The sequence below is a fragment of the Equus przewalskii genome, unplaced genomic scaffold (genome assembly GCF_037783145.1).
Source record: "Equus przewalskii isolate Varuska unplaced genomic scaffold, EquPr2 ChrUn-6, whole genome shotgun sequence".
NCBI lineage: Eukaryota > Metazoa > Chordata > Mammalia > Perissodactyla > Equidae > Equus > Equus przewalskii.
This window is the reverse complement of record NW_027228754.1, coordinates 396,832-415,769: the sequence shown is the minus strand read 5'-3', so window position 1 is coordinate 415,769 and position 18,938 is coordinate 396,832. Positions and strand designations below refer to the sequence as shown.

General features: G+C 43.0%; 1 non-coding gene across 1 annotated transcript; it reads left to right on the top strand.

The window, feature by feature from the left end:
* The first annotated feature begins 11,527 nt into the window (after positions 1–11,527).
* On the top strand, positions 11,528–11,600 carry TRNAV-CAC (transfer RNA valine (anticodon CAC)). Its single transcript has one exon. It is a non-coding gene; the product is annotated as a tRNA-Val (tRNA).
* The last annotated feature ends 7,338 nt before the right edge of the window (positions 11,601–18,938 follow it).

Below are 18,938 nucleotides of genomic sequence, written 5' to 3'. Positions count from 1 at the left end.
CCTGGGCAAGCCAAAATTCAACAGCCTGTGGGGAGGAGAGAAGCCAGACTAAAGTTAGGTCAGAACAAAGCAGAGGATAAGAAACGGGCTATAGTGAGCACTTGGTCAACATTTAAAACTGGCATCGCACAATATAAAGATAACGGGTAGGGGCTGCCCCGTGGCCAAGTGGTTAAGTTTGCATGCTCTGCTTTGTCGGCCCAGGGTTTCGCTGGTTGGAATCCTGGGCGCGCACAAGGCACTACTCATCAGGCCATGGTGAGGCGGTGTCCCACATGCCACAACTAGAAGGACCCACAACTGAAAATACACAACTATGTATCGGGGGGTTGGGGGGAGAAAAAAGAAAAGTAAAGTCTTTAAAAAAAAAAAGATAACGGATAAAATCCATGGTAATTATTTAAATTCTTAATTTTTCATGACTTTAAATAGCAAATAAAAAAACACCATGACAAGTCGAGAGAGCGACCATGGAAGAAAGGAAAAAGCTTTACATTTCACTACCTTTAACAGCACTTTTTTCTTGCTGCTTTCTGAACAAGGGGCTCCCATTTTCATTTTGCGCTGAGCCCCACAAGCGATGTACCTGATCCTGGTACCGGAAGGTAGGATTAGTTTCCTGGTATACATTTACATTTTAGTAGTTAAGGCTTCTTTCTCAAACTTCCCGGCTGGAGTTTGAGTCTTGGTTTTGTTATCCATTTTTCTTCCCACTACTGAGCTCCCAATGCTGTGCCACCATTTCCCATTGTTCTAGGGCTCAAGCAGCCAAAGGACCTGAGAAAACCCAGGCTGCACCGCCCATCCAGGCATTCAGCTGGGCCCTATGCCCACCTGATTGCTTTTCTGCTTTGCCTATCAGATAGAGGTAGACAGCTTCTTCCCAGACCGTTCTTTTTGGTGGCCTCACTCCCCCTCCTTCAGACCTCAGCTCAGCAGGGCAGGCATCTCGCCAGCCCAAGTGGTTGGATTGTCCTGAGCCACTGCTTCTGCAACGCCAAACCTCGCCTCTACTCCGCCTGCTCCCACTGCTACCCTGTGAGGCAGCCTCACACCTCCCAGGCCACTGCAGCACCATCTTCATCCCTGGGGGGAAGAAGGGGCTGTCTGTGACCACCTACCACGGCATGGAAGGATGCCGGTGGGTTGGGGTGGGTGTGGAGAGTCGACAATATTTCTGGCATTTCCACCATGTGACACTGTTGTGCTGGTCTCACTCTCTCCCGCTGGAAAGGGATTGGACACTGGGTGGTTGCCAGGGAGCGAACGAGACAAGAGCAATCAATGCCTTGTAGCTAGTTGGACCCAAGGTAGAACCACACAGTTGAAGAAGATAAACGCCCTTGATGAGAGCCCCTCTCCTTCCTCATTAGTATTGTGGTGACTGTTCCTGTCTGTCATGGGAGATTAGGGTTTGATTCTCCAGCCATTTAACATCACTTTTGTTTATTTGTTTTATTTCCTAGTTTACAAGTAAAATTAACCAGTTAGTTACCATATAGAAATACGTTCCTATTTTACAAGAAATCCAAATGGATGAAGTTTGACATCTCTGATTTTTGCAAGCCCAGTAAATGTATCGAGTGGCTCTAGACTTCCTTTTGAGACACCTTAAACACCTGGCGACAGCCACCAGTGGAAAGACCAAAAAAGTAAAATTACTGGGCTGCCTAGAACTCTAATTTTAACTACTTTTAGGATTTCAAAATGGGAGGAAGTTTCATAATTACTGATACTGTACCTATATGATAACACAACTATTCCAGATTTAGAAGATTTCTGAAATACTATTGTGCGTGCTTCAGCATGAAAATTAATTTTAAAAAGTATAAATCAATGATTATCAACAGAGGGTGGGGGTCTTTTGGAATTACTTGAAAGATATTTTCAACCTTCACAAGCTCCCTACTTCTCAGGTGCTGTCAACCTAGCAGCTGGGTGTCTGGCCCCGCCCTTAGTTTCCCTTGAGAATTACGGCTAGAGAGATCAGGAGCTCACTGCCATTCTTAATTTACACCTTTTGGTAAACAATCAGCATTTTTATTTTTAAAATGTGTTTCAGAAAGAAGTGATGAAACTGGCCCACAGAAGAGGTTGCTGAGATGTGTGGTCATCAGGCTAAGGGGCTCTGGGATGGGCATTCCCCCACCCCAACCCCTGGCCGTCCCCTTCCTCAGTCCAAGGGAAGGGTCTCCCCTTCAACCAGCTCAGAGTTCAGCTTAGTTCTTGACTCGGGTCTCATCTCCGGGGGTAAAGGCCATCACCTTGGCTGGAGCAGGGATCTGGGAGAGAAGCCCAGGGTACAGGGAGGTGGTGGCGATGATTTCAGGTTCAGGCTTTTGGAATCACCCACATCTGTGGTGCTTCCAGGCTGTGGATCACAGTGCTGGGTCCTTGGCCGTGGTGAGTTCCAGTGCTGGAGCTAGGGCCTGGCAGGACTGAGGACGAAGTAAAGCTCTACCTCTCAGAAGTGACGGCCTCGACAAGACTTACCCTCGAAGCTGTGCTGCTGAGGACACGTGGCACAGGGGTTGCACGGTCAGCTTTTAATGCAATGTGCGGTGATGCAGATCCTGTCCCTGGACAACCTTTTTTTGAGGCGACTATCCTGCTACCCTCTACGTTTCGGTTTGCCTTCACTGGTTCTCTAACTTTCTGAGTCTTTGTTTTGGTCAAGTGTGTAAATATCAGGATGCTTCCTACTCTCCCCTGCAGGCCCCTTCTCCTCCCCTCCCTCAATGAAAAGTGACAGTCAGGGCTGGCGTCTGCCTGGCTTAATGTGAATGCTGAGACTTGTAAAATCATCATGGCCAGTCCCATTGTGCCAAGTGTCTGAAAGACCCTGTATAGGTACTGTGATAAGAAATAGATATTTCGGTGAGTCATCCCAGGCTCCTGACCACAGCTCTTAAAATCTTGTAATTTCCTAAGGGATAAATGTGCTAGGAGCATCTTTTGTTCTAATAATTGGTCTTTGGCCCAGTTCTTGTCACAGAAATCCCTTGGAACTTCCTGGATGATAGGACTGTCTTATGTTCTAACGAAGCAAGTCTTGGTGGGCTCTGGGATAGCTTCAGGATGGAGGCTGGTCCTGAGAAACCCCAAGCTATGATTAGAAGCTTGGAACTTTCAGCCCCACCGCCCATCCTCTGGATAGGGACTGGAGACTGAGTTAATAATCGATCGTGGATGAAGCCTATTGGATGAAACCTCCTGAAAATCCCTGAACTAGGTGGTTCAGAGAGCTTTTGGGTTGGTGAACACACGGAGGTGCTGGGAGGGTGGTATGCATGGAGAGGGCATGGAACCTCTTCCCACATACCTTGCCCTATGCGCTTCTTCCATCTCGCTCTTCTGGAACTGTATTCTTTTATAATAAACTGATAATCCAGTAAGCAAACTGTTTTCCTGAGTGAGTCATTCTAGCAAGTTATCAAACCAGAGAAGGGGTCATGGGAACCTCAGATTCACAGCCATTTGATTAGAAGCACAGGTGACAACCTGGACTTGCCAAAGGTATCTGAAGTAGGGGTGGGAGCAATCTTGTGGGACTGAGCCCTTAACCTGTGGGGTCTGCACTAACCCCAAGTAGATAGTGTCAGAATTGAATTGAATTGTAGGACACCCAGCTGGTGTCAGAGAACTGGTCTGTGTGTGGAAAAAAACCCACACATCTCTGTCTGAAGTGTTCAGTGTGTACAGGAATAGAGCTTTCCAGATAAGATACTCTTATCCCGGCAGCTCAGAAACCATCCTTGCATATTTTAGAAATTGGTTACCAACTTGCATAACATATTGCCTTATTTTCTGGGTTATTTCAATTTCCCATTCTGTGCACTTGCCATCCTGGATTAACTGATTAAATGGTTACAGAAAAGATGTTTCACTTCAGTTAGAGTCAAACGAAAATAATCTACAAACAGATATCATTTCCAACTCGTTTCAGCCCTTCGTGTCTGTGAAAGATTAAGTTATCAAAACAAACAAATAAAAAACACAAATGTTGAGGGCTGGCCCCATGGTCGAGTGGTTAAGTTCGCGCGCTCCGCTGCAGGCGGCCCAGTGTTTCTTTAGTTCGAATCCTGGGTGCGGACATGGCACTGCTCGTCAGACCACGCTGAGGCAGCGTCCCACATGCCACAACTAGAAGGATACACAACTATGTACCGGGGGGCTTTGGGGAGAAAAAGGAAAAAATAAAAAAATCTTTAAAAAAAAAAACACAAAGGTTGCATGTATTTGGGTTTTTGAGAAAATAAACCATCATCAATTTTATTTCTGTTGTAGTTGAAAGAAAATCTTAAATCATTCATATAGCAATACTAAAGTTAATCAACCTTTTAAATGGCTTGAATAAAATTTCCCTGTTAAGAAAAGCTTACAGTAAAGCCTTTAACATCATCTGATACAATTGTTTCAAACATCTCCGTCTTGCAGGGGGTGCTACATGTTCTGACATGTAGCAGACAGTGGCTTGAAGGGTCATGGGCACACGGAAGATTCTGTGGCTTCACACAAGTGGAGTCAGAGGCCACGATAAGAAGTAAGGGATGATGAGAGCCAACCAAGAGTAGGAAAAGCCTAAAGGCCCCTTCATTTCAATTTAATTTGGAGTTTTCAGTTACATCTTCCTACTCCTTGTTCAGCAATGTATACAGTACCATGGCCCACAGACCCTACCTCTGTCTTTAGCAGCTTGGCTTCTGATGACTTAACCCATATCTTGCCATTTGTAGATAAGGAGTAATAATATTTATTTAATCCTTTGGTCACTTCCTGTCTTCTTGTAATTGGTATATTCTCATCAAATTGTAAGCCATCAAATTGTAACCCTGATTGTAAGCAAACATGTCGGGAAATTTGTTTTGAAACCTACACTTGGTTGTTTTTTCTCCTACTTCAGGTTCCTTTTCCCTATGAGCCATAGACTCTTTCTCCCGGTTTGGCAACGTAGGCTGGGCCACTTTTAACTCTTCACCTGGTGTTTGTTTTTACCTTTTTTTTTTTAAATGGATGATAAATTTGCATACTTCAAAAGGTACTGTGAACATTCTTCACATTCCTATCTTCTGCCACCCAGTTCTGTCCAGGGGCAGTGAACTTATCAATTTCTTGTGTATCCTTCCAGAAATGTTTCATGGTTTTACACCTAGTGTCTGTAATTGTACTCCCCATTTACACAAATAGTGCCATACTACATATATTTTTCTATACTTTGCCTTTTTTTTATTTGCAGGGAAAGATTCGTCCTGAGCTAACATCTCTTGCCAATCTTCCTCTTTTTTTTTTCTCCCCAAAGCCCCAGTGCATGGTTGTATATCCTAGTTGTAAGTCCTTCTAGTTCTTCTGTGTGAGTCGCTGGCAACTGACAGATGACTGGTGTGGCTCTGAGATGGAGAAATGAACCTGGGCCACTGAAGCGATGTGAGTGCCAAAGTTAACCACTAGACCATTAGGGCTGGCTCTACACTTTGTGTTTTTCATTTAAATGATCTTTTTTATTTCTTTTTGTGGCTGTATAATATTCCACTGCATAGGTATTCATAATTTATTTCACCAATCCTTTATTAATAGACATTCAGGTTGTTTCCAATCTTTTGCTCTTACGAATGATGCTGCTATGGATAATCTTGTACGTGTATCATTTTGAAAATGTGCACACATGCCTGGAGAAAAAATTCATAGAAGAGGATTTGCTGAGTCAAAAGATATGTGCATTTGTAATTTTAAAGAAATCTTATTTTATTCAATTTATTTATTTTTAGGAAATTGCCTTTTATTTTATTACTTTTTCTTTTTATTGAGATTTAAAGTGCACTAATATTAAACTTACAGCTTGACGAGTTTTTACATATGCATACACCTTTGTAATCACCACTCAAATCAAGATATAGAACATTTCCAGCATCCTAGATGGTTCTCTCCTTCTCCTTCTCGAACTATATCCCCACCAGAGGGAGCCACTATTCTGACTTTTATCACAATCAGTTAGTTCTTAAACTTCATATAAATGAAAGCACACAGTAAGTTCTCTTTTGTGTCTAGCTTCTTTCACTCACATAATGCTTATTAATACATCCATATTATTGCAAATATAAGTAGATAGTTACTTTTATTGCTGTGAGTATTCCATTATATAAATGCATCACAATTTATTTATTCACTCTCTTGGTAATGAACATTTGGATGTTTTTCCCCGTTTTTAATATTGTCACACCAGTTTTCTTTTGATTAGTAGTTGCATAGTACATTACTTTCCATCATTTTACTTTCAACCAATTTGTGTCTATTAACAATACTTAAGGTGTACTGTATGTATTGTAAACAACACATAGTTGGGTCTTGGGTTTGGTTTTATTTTTGATTCAGTCTGACAATTTTCGTTTTTAAATTGGAGGATATAGTCTATTTACAGTTAATGTGATTACTCATATAGTTAAGTTTAAATCTTATATCTTGCTATTTGTTTCCTATTTACTCCATATGTTCTTTATTTCTCTATTACTACTTTCCAGTTTTGTGTTAATTATATGTTTTGTTATTCAATTTTATCTCCTTTATTAGCTTGCTAGTTATATCTTTTTTTGTATTATTCTCTTAGTAGTTACCCTAGAGATTACAATAGGCATCGTTGACTTCTTACTCTAATTTAATTAGTATATTTACCACTTCATAAACAATGCAAGAGTCTTTCAACTGCTCAATTCTATTTACCTCTCCTGCCATGTATGCTGTCGTTGTCATATATTTTACTTCATTTTAGGTTATAAACCCCACAAGACATGGTTATCATTGTCACTTAAAACTGGCAATATTCTTCATATTCACTCAGGTATTTACCCTTGCCAGTGCTCTTCATTTTGTCTTATGCATACATGTTTCTCTGTGGAGTCATTTTCGTTCAGCCTGAAAAACTCCCTTCTGTCTGCTGGAAACATATTGTGCAGCTTTTGTTTGTCTGAAAAATGTCTTTATTTTGTTTTCATATTAAGGATATTTTTGCTGATTATATAATTCTAGGATGACAGGTGTTTCTTCTATTTTTCAGCATTTTAGACATACCATTACATGTCTTCTGGTTTCTGTTGGAAAATCAGACATCATTTTTATGTTGCCCTTTTGAAAGTGATATCGTTTTTTCTCTATCTACTTTTTTTTTTAAGATTTTATTTTTCCTTTTTCTTCCCAAAGCACCCCAGTACATAGCTGTGTATTTTTAGTTGTGGGTCCTTCTAGTTGTGGCATGTGGGACACCGCCTCACCATGGCTTGATGAGCGGTGCCATGTCTGTGCCCAGGATGTGAACCAGCGAAACCCTGGGCCACCGAAGCTGAACATGTGAACTTAACTGCTGCACCACCAGGCCGGCCCCTCGCTGAACTTTGTTATAGTTACCCACTCTTTGGTCCAGTCCATAGCATCACCCTGCACTGGGCACATAAGTGCTCCATAAATATTAGTTGTGTGAGTGGTTAAATGAAAAAACAAATGTCACAGATTGAGTATGTAAATACAGTGGCATTACTATAGTTTGAATGTTTATGTCCCCACCCAAAATTCATATGTTGAAATCTCAACCCCCAAAGATGATGGTATTAGGAGGTGGGGACTTGGGAAGTGCTTTGATCATGGAGGTGGTGCCCTCATGAATGGGATGAGTGCCTTATAAAAGAGGCTCCAGAGAGATCCCTAGTCCCTTCCACCAGGTGAGGATGCAGCGAGAAGGCACTGGCTGTGAGCCATGAAGAGCGCCTTCACCAGAATTCGACCATGCTGGCACCTTGATCTTGGACTTCCCATCTTCTAGAACTGTGAGCAATAAATTTTTCCTGTTTCTAAGCCCCCCACCCTCTGGCATTTTGTCACAGCAGCCTCAGTGGACTAAGACAAGCAGCAAGGAAGTTTCACATGAAGACAGTAGATTGGATACATGTATCTAACTTCACTCCCTCTTCAAACCTTAATAAAACAACAGTAGGAGATTTTTAAAACACGTCAACCACAAAGATGGTTGTTTACAAGTTCCCCAGTCTGTGGTATTACGTTACAGCAGCCCCAGCGGACTAAGACAGGAGGTTAGTGTCGCTGCTGAGAATCGCACCGCAGCTCTGATTTCCATTTCTTTGTATGTAACCAATTTTTTCTCTATAGAAGCTAGTGAGTTTGAACATTACTTCATATGCTTATTGGTCACCTATTCTCTTCCAAAAAATACTTATTTTTCTTGAGTTGTCTTTGTCTTACAGATTTGTGGGAGCACTTTTGATAGTATGTTGTGAATCTTTTCATCTGAGTCAGTCCTCTGCCTTTTGCCTTAAAGTGCATTGGATACTTTCACTTTTTCTTCTCTTGTCACCCTCAGCTGCACAAAATCGAGTTAATCATCTCCCTCACTTTATTGCACACTATAGTCACCGATCGGGTAAGATTCCTCTTCTATTATAATTTTTTCATTTTTTCTCTTCATTTCTCATCCACACACAACCATTCCATTCCCTCAAAATGCACCAGTGTGGTGTATTTATTATGTCTATTTAAATACATTTGAATTCTGGAAATATATATAGTATTACTGTTTGTGTATGTGAGAGCTTGCGTTTATTTTACAAAATGCAATATTATGTATTTACAAAAATGGGTTTGTGCTATAAATTTTGTGCTGTTTCTTACTCCTTTTTCACTGTGTTTTTGTGAATACAGTATATTTTGTATTCTATCCATGTTGCATAAGTAAACCAAGCATAAGTACATCTAGGCATTAGTGATGGACATCTGGATTGCCTTCAGTTCTCACTATCACTCACAGTCCTGTCATGAACATCCTGATACATGTCTCTTTATCGACCTAGACCTAAGTGCTCTGTGGTCTGTAGCTAGAAGGATTGCTGAGTCATAGGGTGACTTCCAGGATGCTTTCCAGTATGCTGTACCTGTTTGAACTCTACCAGCAGGACATGAGTATTCTCATTTCTCTGTATTTTACCCAAGACTTATTAACTAACTTCCTAATGTTTCCCAAAGATGTAAAGTGGTATCTCACTTTACAAATGTTCACTCACAAATGTTTTATTTGCATTTCTCTGATTACTAATAAGGTTCACCATCTCTGCATATTTTTAGCCACCTAGCTTTCCCTTTCTGTGAATTGACTAATCACATTCTTTGCTCATTTTTTCTATTGGGTTTCCTGTTGGCTTTTTGTTATTAGTGTTTCTAGTTTCAGAAGCTCTTCACATGTCAGTTATATTTCAGTAAAAAGAAAAAGAAGTTTCTTCTACATTCTAGAATCTAGATATTAATCCCTTGATCATTTTAGATGTTGTATCTTACTTACATTTTAGATGTTGTATTTAGATGTTGTATGTTACTGTTAACTTTGTTCCATCTTAAGCAAGTCAAATTTTCTTAGCAAATCTTTACACATTTTAAAACATCTTTAATACTTCTCTCTTAGGAGCCAGCCCCATGGTGGGGTGGTTAAGTTCCAGCACTCCGCTGCCGCAGCCCAGGGTTTCACCAGTTCGGATCCTGGGCGTGGACATGGTACCGCTCCTCAGGCCACGTTGAGGAGGCATCCCACATGCCACAACTGGAAGGACCTGCAACTAAGATATACAACTATGTACTGGGGGGATTTGGGGGAGATAAAGCAGAAAAAAAAAAAAAGATTGGCAACAGTTGGTAGCTCAGATACCAATCTTTAAAAAAAAAAAATCTTCCCTCTTAGCAGTATTATAAAAACAAATTGAATGCGCGAGAGTGTGAAAGCACTAAAAAGAAAATCTCAGTTCTTCTGTGTAGGGAAAACCCCAGTTCTTCCCCACTGTGTGCTTCCTTCCCCGTGAGTCTCCTTCACTTCTCACACAGCACTTCTGGTCACCAAATGTGTCTTAAAGACTGATCAAAGGGCCGGGGCCAGGTGATAGAGTGGAATGATTATTAACAGCTGCTGGGGTTTTAGTAATGTGCCAGTATCTTTTGACTTGTTTGTCATTTTGCTGTAAGGAGTCCATGACCAGAGACCAGGGAGAGGGCTGTGAGAGAGAGAAAATATAAAATGTATATATTGGTCTCTACCTGCACCCTCCACCTCCACCCCAGTTCCTGGCACAGAGCTCCTGAAACCCTTGTAATTTCCTGAGTGATAAGAACCCTAGAAGCATCTCTTGTTCTAATACTTGTCTTTGACCCCGTCCCTGACACAGGCTCCTAAAATCCTTGTAAATTCCTAAGTGTTGAGAGCACCAAGAGCGTCCTTTTTCTATTGAGGTGACTCTGGATGGGCTCCTGGCTGGCTCCTGGACGGGGCTGGTCACCAGAAAGACTAAGCTAAGATTACAAGCTTCAAATGTTCCGCCCTACTCCCTCATCCTCCAGAGAGGGGAGAGGGGCTGGAAATGGACTTAATGATCAATCAAGCCTACACGATGAAGCCTCCATAGAAGCCCAAAAGTATGAGGTTCAGAGAGCTTCCAGGTTGGAGACAATATCCACGCTGGGAGAGTGACACACCCCAACTCCACAAGGACAGAAGCTTCTGTGCTTGAGACCCTCCCAGACCTTAATCTGTGTACGTCTTCATCTGACTGTTCAACTGTATCCTTTATCCTTTAAGAAACTAATAAACGTCAGTGTTTCCCTGAGTTCTGTGAGCTGCTCTAGCAACTTAAGGGAACCTGAGAAGAGGATGGTTGGTCCCCTCAATCTGTAGCCCTGGTGGGTCAGAAAGGGGGGTGTGGGGCATGTGGCACCAGACGGGACAGGACGTGACACAGACGGGAGGGCAGTCTTGTAGGACTGAGCCCTTAACCTGTGGGATCTGACGCTGTCTCTGAGTACATAGTGCCAGAATTGAGTTAAATTGTAGGACACCCGCCTGGTGTCACAGACAGAGAATTGCTTGGCGTGGGGAAAATCCTCCACACATTTGGTGACCAGAAGTGAAGTGTTTGTGTGTGACTAATAAAGCAGACTCACAGGAAAGAAAGACACAGGAAGGGAAAAAGTGAGTTTTTCCTTTTACAAGTGCCTTCTAAATCAAGTGCTGGGCAAACGGAAGGTGTATTTTTATTGTTTCAAATATGAGCCGGTTTCCTTTATCTTGACCAAGTCGGTCACCGAGGTCTGTTCCTACCTGTAGTTACTGCACCATTTTTCTCCAGTCCCGGGACAGGGGGCGCGCGCTAACTGCCAGCGGCTGGCCTGACCCCAGCCAGGCGTTCCTGCGGGCCCTGGAAGATGGGGAAAACTGCACGCCGAGCGTTGCGGAAGCCTGGAGCGCTGGCCCTCAGACTCGGGCTTTCAATAGCAACGACACTGCCTGGAGCCCCGCTAGTGCCAGGAGTTTCCTGAGCAGGCACCACTGAGATCGCCGCGTGCTGATGGCCGAGGTGCCGGGCGAGCAGCCCGGGCCCTGAGGGCTACCTCCAGGCGCGAGGGTGAGGCGGTGCTGCGGCTGGCCGCCCGAGTCCTCTTCCGGGAGCTGCTATGCTTCAAGACCGGCTTTCAAGGATCTTTCCAGCAGCTGGTTTCCGTAGTGTAGTGGTTATCACGTTCGCCTCACACGCGAAAGGTCCCCGGTTCGAAACCGGGCGGAAACATCGTGCTTCGGCGTTTCGCTTTTCTTCCCCCACCCCCAGGTTTCTTCGAATCCTATAGAAGTTGGGAAGGGGATAGACATGTTATCTTAATTGTGGTAGAGTTGCATTATGATTTTCATCGGTCCTTGGTGCTTTCCCCTTCGTGGGCCCCTCCTTCATAAAATATATTTTCTGAATATTAAAAATCTTTAAAAATATATTAATACGAAAATACAGCTGCATTGGTATAAAGATAAGTGTATTAATATCATATAAAAATTTTTCTTTGATATAAAAGTTTATTACCTTTGAATTTAAAACAATTTTTTAAGAATTAAAGCATTTTGAATTTAAAATAAAACATTTTTGTGGGTATATGCCTACTGTGCCTAATGGGTAAATTGGCTCTAGATTGTGAGGATGATTTCTCAGGTCTATACATGCGTCAAAACTTAACAACTTGTACATTTTAAATATGTCCAATTTATTGTATGTCAATTATTCCTTAATGTAGCTGTTAAAAATTGTTTTTAGTATCCCTCAGGAAAAAGTAAACAAATATTTGAAGCCTGTTCTGGATACTCATATAAATACATATTTTTAAGTTTCTAATGAAAAAGTTTGTATGAAACAAAATACATTTCACAACACTAAGTAATTTTTGGGTTGACCTTAGGCACAGTGCTAATCTCAATTCATCGCCTTCTATCCACATGGATGGGTACAAGGGTCTTCCCTTGCTTTATTTATTTTTGTCTTAATTATTTTTTATGCCTGTTCCCTACTTCCACCCCCTCTCTAATGTGTTTGATATATATATCTTGAATTTGTATCTATCCTTGTAAAATGGGTAGTTGTTTCTTGATTTTGCTTGTAATTTTTTCACTCAGCACTGTGACTTTATGGTCCACTCAAGTTGCTGTGTGCACATTTAGTCATTTGTTTCTAACTGCTGTAAATAATCTCACTGTAGGCACCCAGCCATTTTACTTTTCTTTCCCCCATAAGGAATATCAGATTGTCACCTCCCTGCTGTGACAAACAATGACATCATACATTCTTTACTAAACAAATGTTTATAGAGCACCTACTATGTGCCAGGTATGGTTCTAACCTCTGGGGATTCAGTACAGTAGACCCCGTTACCCTTGAGGGATACATTTCAAAACCCCCAGTGGATGCTTGGAACTTCAGATGGTACCGAACCCTATATATACTATGTTTTTCCTATACATACATACCCATGATAAAGTTTAATTTATAAATTAGGCACAGTAAGAGATTAACAACAACAACTTCTCTTTGGCATATCCAAATTGCCAGCATCACTACTCTCGCGATTTGGAGCCATTATTAAGTAAAACAAAGGTTATTTGAACACAAGCACTGAGATACACAACTGTCAATCTGATAACCGAGATAGCTATTAAGTGACTCGCAGGCAGGTGATGTATACAGTGTGGATGCTCCAGACAAAGGGATAATTTACCTCCCAGGCGAGATGGAGTGAGATTTCATCACACTCTTCAAAACAGCAAAATTTTAAACTTATGAATTGTTTATTTCTGGAATTTTCCATTTAATATTTTCAGACTTCAGTTGACTGGAGGTAACTGAAAGCACAGAAAGAGAACATGGATAAGGGGGGACTACTGTAATGACAAAGAGACGAAAACAAATCCCTGCCTGCATGGACTTTACATTCTAGTGGGTGAGGCAGACAGTAGCAAGATAAAATATATAGCATGTTCGATGATGATAAGTACTAAGGAGAAATAAAGAGGGCAGTGGGATATGAAATGTCTGGGGGATCAAGGTACAATTTTAGGTAGTGCGGCCAAGGAGGGGCCCCAGAGAAAGTGACTTTTGAGTGAAAATTTGCAAGAAGTGAGGAAACTAGCCATGAAGATATCTGGGGGACAAGCTTCCAGACTGAGGGGCAGCAAGTGCAAAGGTCCTATGGCAGGAGCTAGGTATTATATCCAGAAATAGCAAAAAGACAGTGTAGTTGGATCAGAGTGAGCTAGAGGGAGGTAGAGTGCCTTGTAGGATGCAGTAAGGAATTTGGCTTTCACTCTGCATGAGATGGGAACCTGGTAAATGCATTTCCCTGCAACGCAGAACACGCAGAACACGGCAGAGGAGAGCAGAGAATGGATCTGAGAAGAAATGCAAATAATCAGCCCAACATGTGGTTTCACTGGGGCTTGTTGATGGCATGGGAGAGAGAAACTACAGCCAAATAGCAGCAGGAAAGGATTAACTACAGCTCCCTTGGGGTCCTGCTTTCTTCTCTATCCTGAGCCTAATGTGGTTGATTATTCTCCCTCATCCTTGTCCCAGACCAACTACTCTAGCCCTCCTAGGTTACCTCTCTACTAGCTCCTTTCTGAGCAGATGCCAGTAACCTGGGCTAGCTGGGGAGGAAGAGGATGGGCAAATTCCTCAGAGCTGTGTGGACCTTCGAAGGAGACCATCCCTGTTGGTCAGACTATTTCAGGACTATACGCAGAGTACAAAGAAATAGTAGGGTGATAGGCCTGCACCACCCAGACTGGCCAGGGTCTTCCAAAGTCTGATCCTTGGTGGGACACAAAAGGGAAATCCAGGGGCAGGGAGACAGGCCTTGTTTATGCAAGCAAACGGGACCAAGGCTTCCCATGGAGGTTATAAGGTAAATTTCAGTAAGCGCTGGCCCTGAGCTTAGTCAGCATTTCCCTAAGGGCATAGGTGGTCTTCTTAACCCTGCTCCCTTCTCTGCTGTCAGGCAGAGCCCAGGCTGCTGTCACTCCGGGTCCTAGGACAGTATGATAAGCCTTCTGATGAATTTGAGGTTAGAATCAGTGAGGCTTGCCTAAGAAATAAGAAAACAGCTGGGTCACATGCACTTTGGGTCTGAAAGGAGTGGTCTGCACAACTGCTTCCTATTTGGGGAGGCTCTGGGATCTCCCGCTGATACAAAACAGCCTTGGCTTTCAAAGAGGGTGCTGCGCAGGCCAGTCATCGTTCTCAGGCTTAGGGACTTCAGGCAAGAGCTATACACACCGCTGGGGAAATGGGCCCCATCTGGCTGAGTCAGGAGTCTCAGGCATCACCGTCCTGCGGAACTTCAGTAAGAATACTGGACAAACGTTTCCCTTTGTTTAGAAACAGCCAATGCATGGCAAGAGCCAGAAATGCACTTATAATTCCCACAGTTGGGCTCTCTGCCTTTATTGGCAAAAAGCTGGAAGTACTTTAAAGCCCACCATAGAACACAGTTTTTAATCACTCTTCATCTTGCATACCGTCTCACTTTTGCACTTGTTCAGAGTCTCCAAGACACACTATTTGAAAAAGACTCTGGTGCTGATCAGTGTGTATATGTGGCATTTGGGTAAGGAAAATGGAGGAACTATCTTTAAGCACTTATAAATATATACATGTATAGATTACCTATGAAGGGCACACAAGAAACTGGTAACCATGGTTGCTTCTGGGAAAGAGAATGGGGAACTGAGGGTAGGGCTGGAAAGGAGACGTCCTTGCATATACTTTCTTAACGTCTGAATTTATTTTTATTACGTTCATATATTAGCTAGCCAAAAAATGTCAACTGTTTTTAAAATGAAGAAACAAAACCAAACCAAAAAACCATTAAGACTAAACAGAAACGGGAAGTGTGTGTGACCTAAGTGAGACTGTCAGTGCAACACAAACCTCAAGCATGAGAAAAAGACATGCGGTCTCGTGGGAAAGGAGCAGTCCAGTTAGGTAAAGACGAGATTATGAGTAAATTTTCATTACAAAGACAAAATATGGACACGTTAATGCGCATTTTCCCAAAATTAATTCGTCACATGGTGATTTCGCCTTCCTCCTCGCGAGGGCGTCCAGGCTTCCCCCATCCCTCTCCCCTTCTCCCGGGCTCCGGGCTCGAAGAGCCGAGAGCCGGGCCGCGGACGTCCCCACCCCCACCGCCGCCCCAGACCGCGCCCTCGTGCGCCCGCTCGCAGCGGTCTGGAGCCTTCCTGTAAGTCAGGCCTGAGTCAGGACCGGAAGGGTGACCTCGGTTCCCGACAGTGCGGGCAGGATGACACCGTAACAGCCACTCGCCGGTGGGAGGGAAGAGCAGCAGAGCGCGGGGTGGCGCGTGGGGTGGGGAGAAGGGCAGCCTCCCGTAGGCGTCCCCGGCTTGGCCCCAGGAGCTGGAAAAGACCAGGCCTTGTCCTTGTCCTCCAGGCGGGGGGGAGGGCCCATAGACCTCAACACCTCGTCCTCGTGTGTGGGCCTGTCCCACCGGCTCCCCTTCACTCCGGCTCCCCCGGCTCCACCCTAATCCTTTTCTTATTCCAATTATAGATGTGCTATTTAAAAGGGTTCTGTGGACGGATCAACCTGGAAAATTCAGCAGTTTTCTGGTCAGATAGCTTTGAGAATCTTTAATTTGCTAATATATGCTTCATAATCTAATGACTGACATTTGTTTTACGCTTACTTTGTGTCAGACTAATTTACGTCATTTAATCATTTTAACAATCTTAGGGGATAGTCATCATCAAAATGTTACAGATGAAGAAATAAAGTTGTAAACAGACATGCCCGAGGTCCCATCCTAGTGATGGAGCTAGGTCCAAACCCAGGTCATTTCCACGGATTGTCCACAAATCCCTTTTTAAATTGGAGCATCACTGGACACTAGTCCCATAGAGAAGGCACTTTGTCTTGGAGTCCCAGGAGGGGGCAGCTGCTGTGGCCTCCCCGTGAGGTCTCTCTGCTTCCTCACATTGGGGTGGCTGGATTCCAAGAGAAAGCATGTAAAGAGAACCATGCAACTGAGTAGATCATGTGCCCAAGGAGCCAGCCAGGTGACTCCCAGTGAGTCAGGTGTGCAAGCTGCACTGGTTGTGCCCAGTGGCAGTGGTGGTTCAGGACACCAATGCTGCAGAACTGTCAGGAATAACTTAAAATCCAAGTCTAACTCTCCAGCCTTCCCAGAAACTGTATGAATTACTTTAATAAGTTACTTTTCTGCTGAATTAGCCAGAGTTGGTTTGTGTTTCTTTCAACTAAGGACTCTGATGCCTCCGTGGTATATTCAAAGAAAAGGCAAGTTGCAGGGTAATGTGTATAGTACAAGAAGAGAAAACAATCTGGAAGAATATATAAGAAGAGCTTAAGATTACTTAGTACCACCATAAAAAAAAGACAAAAATCGTGCCATTTGAGACAACATGGGTGGGCCCCGAGGGTATTATGCTAAGAGAAATAAAGTCAGACCGAGAAAGACAATTACTATACGACTTCACTCATATGTGGAAGATAAATAAACAAGCACATAGAGATGGAGAACAGATTGGTGGTTACCAGAGGGAAAGGGGGGTGCGGGAGGGCAAAAGGGGCGCATGTGTATGGTGACGGATGGATGGCAACTAGACTGTTGGTGGTGAACACGATGCAGTCTATATAGAAGTTGAAATATAATGAAATATAATAACGTAAACCTGAAGTTTCTATAATGCTATAAGCCAAGGAAAAAGATTATGTAGTGCCAGAAACAGTTCTGGACATAATTTCCCCCACACTTCTACAATAATGTAATTTTTAGTTAGACACATAGCCTCTCAGAATAAAAATTATATTTCCTACCTGCTGTATTTGCAGGTAGGTATGGCCGTGTGACTAAATTCAGGCCAGTGAGATGTAAGGGGAAATATCTTTGTATGACGGCTTCAAGGATCGTTCCTTAAAAGACAGCCACTGTGTGCTCTTTGAAACTACTGCCACCTTGGATGGTGAGGATCAGGGTCCCACTCTCAGGATGGAGGAAGAGTGAGCGGGAAGGAGCCTAGACCCTGAGGCCTTCACCCAGCAGAACTGTCCTGACAACCCTGGACGGCATACCTCCAGACTTTTACATGGGAGCAAAATAAACGTCTATATATTTTATTTATTTTATTTTATTTTATTTTTGAGGAAGATTGGCCCTGAGCTAACATCTGTGCCCATCTTCCTCTATTTTATATCTGGGACACCTCCACAGCATAGCTTGATGAGTGGTGCCTAGATCCACACCCGGGATCCAAACCGGCAAACCCTGGGCTGCTGAAGTGGGGTGCGCGAACTTAACCGCTTTTTTAAGTGTACAGTTCAGTGGTATCAAGTACATTCATATTGTTGGGCAACCATTGCCATTATCCATTTCCAAAATTCTTCTCATCTTGCAAAACTGAAACTCTGTACCTATTAAACAATAACTCTCCATTCGCCCTCCTCCCGGTAGAATGGCAGCCACTATTCCCCTTTCTGCCTCTATGACTTTGGCTGCTCTAAGTACCTCAGATAAATGGAATCCTTCAGTATTTTCTTTCTGTGTTTGGCTTACTTCACTTAGCATAATGTCCTCAAGATTGATCCATGTTGTAGTATATGTCAGAATTTCCTGTCTTTTTAAGACTGAATAATTCCATTGTATAAGGCTCATATTACTTTTTGTTATATTAAAAATATGGTCTTAAAAAAAAGAATTATGGTCTTGAAAAAAAAGAATTGTGGTCTGGGAGCTGGCCTTTATCAACACGTTTGGGGAAAAAGATATTCTTTCTTCCTTACATATCTTCTTTGTTAACAGACTCCTAGAGAAATATGCTACATTTTACATCCATTTACATTTTAGGAAGGCTCACCACACCTAGTTACCCCAATTTTTTCCCTTCAGAATTGCAATGTGCATGGGAGGACATAGGCACATTTTAAAGAGAGGAAGTAAGGCAGGACAAAGAAAGGTGTGGAACTTGGCAGAAATAATTATTCAAATGAGTAATTTCCTGGACAGCAATCTCAAGCTAGATATGTAAAAAAGCAGGACTACCGAGCTAATTAAGGGGTTAGATTTTATAGGACTAGAAAATGAACTTAGGAAACTAGACTGTTTTTAGGGTTCATTTCTTTTTGTATTCTTATTGAAAACTGTAAAGGAGATTGGAAATACATGTTGAAGTGGCAGTGATGCAGGCTCGGTGAGTCGAGGAGTCAAAAGAAAGATTTCTTGGACTCTCAAGGTCTGGCAGTAGTGCTCTGTTATTCAGAGAATAGCATGGAGTAGCATGGGGACAGGACTCATGGGCAGTAAGAGCTGCAGGCATGGGGACAGGACCCATGGGCAGTAAGAGCTGCAGGCATGGGGACAGGACCCATGGGCAGTAAGAGCTGCAGGCATGGGGACCGGACCCATGGGCAGTGAAGGGCTGCAATGTGTTGAGGGTTAGAGCTAAATTTATAAGGCATAGGTATGTGAGTTATTTCTTTACAAGACAAAGGAAAGATCATGAAAAAAATTATTAAAATGGTAGCAGTGTAGGTGGGGTCTGGTTACTGGGT